Here is a 5,775-nt window from a genome sequence, read left to right as displayed (position 1 = left end):
ATCAACCAGGTAGCCGGGGCTCTGAGGGGTAGACTCTTGGAGTCAGGCTCCGTGAGCTCATGGGAACGCTCGTTGCTGCTGCTACCGCAGCGCTTCTCCGCCGCCAGAGAAGACCTCGCAGACAACATTGGATGGAGCTTAGGGCAGGGGGGCAAGAAAGATGCTCTCGCGGTCCCTTCCAAGGACCCGAAAAAGCCTTTCCTTCCCCCCTCCCTCTCGCAGTCGCTGGCTTTCCCCACTCAGATCAGCCAAGAAGCGGCGCTCGACTCTCACCTCCATCAGCACCTCCGAAGCTCGGACAGCTCCTGTAGGCTGCGCATAGAAGGAAAGCATTGGACGCTCGACTTCAGCACCTCGACAGCGCCACCACCACCTCTCACCACTGTTAAGCGAGAGAGAGACGATAGGGAGCCGTCGCGACGTACCCATGCAGCGCCGCCCGCCAACGCACAGAGGAGCGGAGGGGATCGGGCGCCAGGTCCGGGGGAAGGCTGGGAGGGAAGCTACGGCGCTGCTACCCAGCTTTCAACCCTTCGGGACCGGTGCTCCGCTCCTATCGCTCCGGCGAACAGGGTCCGCTACGCTTTCAACACCAGCGCCCGGCAGAGGGCTTGGAGAAGGCTCGCGCGGATCCTCGGCTCGGATCGCCTGGCTTCGCGGGAGCGGCCTTCGGCTAGGGCCGACGACGGCCGGACCGAGCAGATTTGGACCGGGGTGCGGGGCGAGTACCTGCCTCTCTCACGAAGGGAGTGTCACCGGTAAGAAGCCTCTTCCCACGTCTGCTTGCCGACTTACGCTCGCCCCGACGAGAGGCCCAACCGAAAGAGTGGAAAGGGGCAGAGATTTCCAGGGTCGCCCCACCAGGGATGCAATACCCCAGTGCAGGCAGTCGGCCCTGCCCCGAACCTACTCGGTGGTTTGAAGGTTAACCTCTTGGGGAAAAGCAGCGATTCGCCTCGCGGTGCGTGCCTCCGCGGATCTAAACCCCCTCGATCGATGTGGGGCCAGAGGACCCCTTTTCCCCGTACGAAACTGTCAGCTCACCATGGGCTCGACGTCCGTGGGTCGGGGAGTTGAGCGCTTACGCGCGGCGGGACCTTATAACCTGCAGCGGCTGAGGAGCGAAGATTTCCAGGGTGGGCCCCCGGGGATGCCATACCCCGAGCAGCCTGTCGGCCCCGCTCCTAGCACGCTGGCAAGCAATGGAGTCTTCCCCGCGGCAGCCACCGCCTTCGCCCTAGCCTCGCCGTCAGTCGATGAAGAACGTCGTTCGCCCTCCTCTGCTCGATATTTGGAAACGGCCTGGCCTTCGCCTACTCCGTCGGGCAACTGCCTTCCGCCAGCCCCTTCCCTCGAATCCCCTTCTTCCATTTTAGACCCGATCAGGGGATTGGTCAGCCCAGCCCTGGGGTAGGAAGAGGGGTTGGGGTCGGTTCGGCTTCGGGTGCCCCCGCTCGGCCAAAGGTTCCCCTCGCTTTGGAAGCACGCGAGGTCGCGGAGGGTGTCGGGGTTATTTTCGGCTCCCTGGCTTCGCGGGAGCGGCCTTCGGCTAGGGCCGACGCCGTCCGGCCCGCGCAGATTTGGACCGGGGTCCGGGGCGAGTACCTGCCTCTCTCACGAAGGGAGTGTCACCGGTAAGAAGCCTCTTCCCACGTCTGCTTGCCGACTTACGCTCGCCCCGACGAGAGGCCCAACCGAAAGAGTGGAAAGGGGCAGAGATTTCCAGGGTCGCCCCACCAGGGATGCAATACCCCAGTGCAGACTGTCGGCCCTGCCCCGAACCTACTCGGTGGTTTGAAGGTTAACCTCTTGGGGAAAAGCAGCGATTCGCCTCGCGGTGCGTGCCTCCGCGGATCTAAACCCCCCTCGATCGATGTGGGGCCAGAGGACCCCTTTTCCCCGTACGAAACGGCCGGCTCACCATGGGCTCGACATCCGTGGGTCGGAGAGTTGAGCGCTTACGCGCGGCGGGACCTTATAACCTGCAGCGGCTGAGGAGCGAAGATTTCCAGGGTGGGCCCCCGGGGATGCCATACCCCGAGCAGCCAGTCGGCCCCGCTCCTAGCGCGCTGACGAGCAATGGAGTCTTCCCCGCGGCAGCCACCGCCCTCGCCTCGCCGTCGGTCGATGAAGAGCCGAGTTCGCCCTCCTCTGCTCGGGACTCGGAAACGGCCTGGCCTTCGCCTACTCCGTCGGGCAACTGCCTTCCGCCAGCCCCTTCCCTCGAATCCCCTTCTTCCATTTTAGACCCGATCAGGGGATTGGTCAGCCCAGCCCTGGGGTAGGAAGAGGGGTTGGGGTCGGTTCGGCTTCCGGTGCCCCCGCTCGGCCAAAGGTCCCCTCGCTTTGGAAGCACGCGAGGGTGCCGGGGTTATTTTCGGCTTGACGCCTAAGTCCGGTCCCTGCCGGCTCCCGTCGAGGCCCGCGGTCAAAACCAGCTCCCCGGCTGTCGGAGCCGGAGCCCCGCAGCCCGAGCGGACGCACCGAGTCCCTCATGTAAGGGATAGCCGCCCCTACGGAACGGCCCGGACTGGGACCAGGCTCCCCCAGGCGCCGAAGGGGTGGGTCGGCCGTGTTGCCGAAGCTTAGCCGGCGCTGATGACCGCAGCCCCTAACGACGCCCACAGGCGGGGGAGCCAAGGAGAGCACTAGGAAGACGTGGCGGGGTCGGACGGCTCAATTTCCAGGGTGGGACCCCGGGGGTTCAGTACCCCGGGCATCCGGTCGGTTTCGCCGGCGAGACCCCAAGCCTTCCACGGCCCCCTTCGTGGGTGCAGGGATACCGAGCAGGGTGGCTTAGACGCCAATTCCCCAGAAGTATTAGGGATAGGGTTTGTCCGGGCGCCATCCGCAGCGACAACCTCGCAAAAGAAGCTCTCTTCCACAAAGCACGGGCAACGTTCGTGTGCGAGTGTTGGTCTCCCATGGTCTACCGACTCCCCCGGGCGGCCCAAGCGTTACGCCCACGGCCGGGCCCTCGAGCAGGCGCACCCCTGGTGCCTCTCGTAAGGGAAGGCTACGGTCCTCAACCCCTCGTATGGCGGGGAGGGCGCATTTGAAACGCTAAAGGACGAGCCCTGTTCGGGACCTGGCGGGGATCCGCGGATTGGCGAGAGGGATGGGTCTGCCGTTGGTCAGAGGGGACGCACCCCTGGGACGCAGTTTGGCATTAGCGACCGATGGCCCATCTACGACCATGTACTCCGGGAGCGCCAAGGAGGACGCGGGTGGGCTTTGGGGGCAGACTCAATTTCCAGGGTCTGGGCGCCGGGGGTGCAATACCCTTAAGCGCTCATGTCGGTTTCGTCTGCCGCCCGCCTCTGGCCCGGCTCCTAGTGACGGGTGCTGTGAACGTGCGATCGTGCTTGCGGTTGAAGAGTTCGAAGGCTACCGCTGGGGATAACACGCCCGGGGAATTTAGAAAACCCCCCCCCTCCGCTACAATCTCTGCTTCTGCCGGACTCGGAGGGGAGCCGCCCCGGGGGCGACCGCTCCCTCTCCTCTTCCGCGGCGTGCCGCGCGCTTCGCCGTCAGCAGCGGAGCGAACCTTTTTCTCGGTCCGCAGCTCTTCAGGCGTAGGCGGGCAGCGCTAACAGGGTACACTGGGGACCACTCGACCGCTACCGCTCCTACGGCAGACGACCCTACCTACCGCGGAAGCGCCACGGTGGGTCTAAGCCTCGTCCCCGCGAGGAGCAAGCGGGAGCCGTCCCTTTTCGTGCTGCGGAAATAAACCGTGGACACAGAAGTGTCTGCGCTCTCCGACCGGGCGGGGGGCGATTGGACTTGCCCGAGGGACACTAGGCGAGGCGCTACCGCGGGGAGCCGGAGCTCCTCGCTGGACGCTGCCGCCGCCAACGCCGCCGCCCCCCACCCACGGTACGGTGGAGTACGCCCGTTCCATACGCTTCGTAGCAAACCTCAGCCGAAGCAGAGAGTCCTACCGCTTGTGGCAGGAGCGGGGCCGTGCGAGGACCACACTGGCACCGCGCTACACAACCTTAGGCAGAGGACGACAGCCGCTCACGGGGAGCGGGGGATTGATGCGCGACCAAGACTGAGGCTAAGGAACGCTTTACCATAAACCGGCCGGGGCCAATACCCCTGACCGAGCAAAGTGCCTTGCCCCGCCGGATCGCGCTGTGTCAGATCGATCAAAAGAGCGGAGAGCCGAGACTCTACCGCTGGGAGTTTGTGGAGAACGGCCTGGCTTGCGTCCCGTCCTCCCGCCCTCGACCTCACATGGCTAGCCTCACCCGCCGGGAGCCACCCCATTGGGGACCGTAGGGCGGAGAAGGGGTCTCCGCGTCCGGAATTTTACTTGTGGAGAACGGCCTGGCTTACGTCCCGTCCTCCCGCCCTCGACCTCACATGGCTAGCCTCACCCGCCGGGAGCCACCCCATTGGGGACCGTAGGGCGGAGAAGGGGTCTCCGCGTCCGGAATTTTACTTGTGGAGAACGGCCTGGCTTACGTCCCGTCCTCCCGCCCTCGACCTCACATGGCTAGCCTCACCCGCCGGGCGCCACCCCATTGGGGACCGTAGGGAGGAGAAGGGGTCTCCGCGTCCGGAATTTTACTTGTGGAGAACGGCCTGGCTTACGTCCCGTCCTCCCGCCCTCGACCTCACATGGCTAGCCTCACCCGCCGGGCGCCACCCCATTGGGGACCGTAGGGCGGAGAAGGGGTCTCCGCGTCCGGAATTTCTTGTGGAGAACGGCCTGGCTTGCGTCCCGTCCTCCCATGGCTAGCCTCACCCGCCGGGCGCCACCCCATTGGGGACCGTAGGGCGGAGAAGGGGTCTCCGCGTCCGGAATTTCTTGTGGAGAACGGCCTGGCTTACGTCCCGTTCTCCCGCCCTCGACCTCACATGGCTAGCCTACCCCGCCGGGCGCCGCTCCATTGGGGATACGGTACAGCAAAGCGCGACGCCGCACGATGCCAACACTTTGTGCAAAAACCTGGCAGAGTCGACCAAAACCTCGCTTCTTTGACCGGTATTTTTGATGCTTTTCTCTGCCGCCGAAGGTGCACTGAGGGTCGGATCGCCCAAAATTTTTATGTTTTTGTCTGCGGTTCTTCCGAGAGGTGCCCGCCTGGCAGTTCTTTTTCAGCAGCCTTCGAAGGACATCCGGCGGGCAAGCCAGGGGTCGGCAGCCGCCGGCGGTGAGCCTTCCCCGGCAGGAGCAGGGCAGCTCGGACCGCAAAATTTTTTCGACTTTCGCCGAGGCCAAAAGCCCATGCACTTCGAAATCCTGCCCGCAGCGCCGTCTCCTGTCAGACTTCCCATGCCGCCTGCGGTGGTCCTCGCCCGGCAGAGAGAATCCGGAGTCGCCCTCTCACCGGTTCTTTTTCACCATTCCGGAGCTCTGAAATCTGCCGGACACCGAGTGGCCGAGGACGCTTCCAGGAGGGCGGCAGCGAGAGGCAGAGTGCCACCGGTCGGGTCCCCGGTTCTCCCACACTTTGAAATTTTTTCCCCGTTTGTACTGGTGGGATGGAGAGAGAGCGTGGCTTAAGCGCCCTCTGCCCCGCGGTACGCCCTTGGCTAGCCTTACGCCGGTGGTTCGCCAGGCCACCGGCACCTTGTACAGCGGGGTCGGCGTGGCTTATGCGCCCTCTGCCCCGCGGTCCGCCCTGGCTAGCCTTACGCCGGTGGTTCGCCAGGCCACCGGCACCTTGTATGGCGGGGACGGCGTGGCTTATGCGCCCGTCAACCCACCTGCTCGCCCCGGCTAGCCTTTTACCCGGAGGGCGCCACGCTCCGGGTACCAGT

General features: G+C 65.0%; 1 non-coding gene across 1 annotated transcript in view; it reads right to left on the bottom strand.

Annotated features, from left to right (window-relative positions):
* LOC140108758 (18S ribosomal RNA) overlaps nucleotides 1-12 on the bottom strand; it is a 1,886-nt gene extending 1,874 nt beyond the window's left edge. The window contains exon 1 of the ribosomal RNA XR_011851238.1: nucleotides 1-12. This exon is cut by the window's left edge and continues 1,874 nt beyond it. This is a non-coding gene — a ribosomal RNA (18S ribosomal RNA).
* Between the last annotated feature and the right edge of the window lie 5,763 nt (nucleotides 13-5,775).

This window comes from Engystomops pustulosus, unplaced genomic scaffold (genome assembly GCF_040894005.1).
Source record: "Engystomops pustulosus unplaced genomic scaffold, aEngPut4.maternal MAT_SCAFFOLD_180, whole genome shotgun sequence".
NCBI lineage: Eukaryota > Metazoa > Chordata > Amphibia > Anura > Leptodactylidae > Engystomops > Engystomops pustulosus.
The sequence above is the reverse complement of the archived record's forward strand: the minus strand, read 5'-3'. Positions and strand labels throughout refer to the sequence as shown.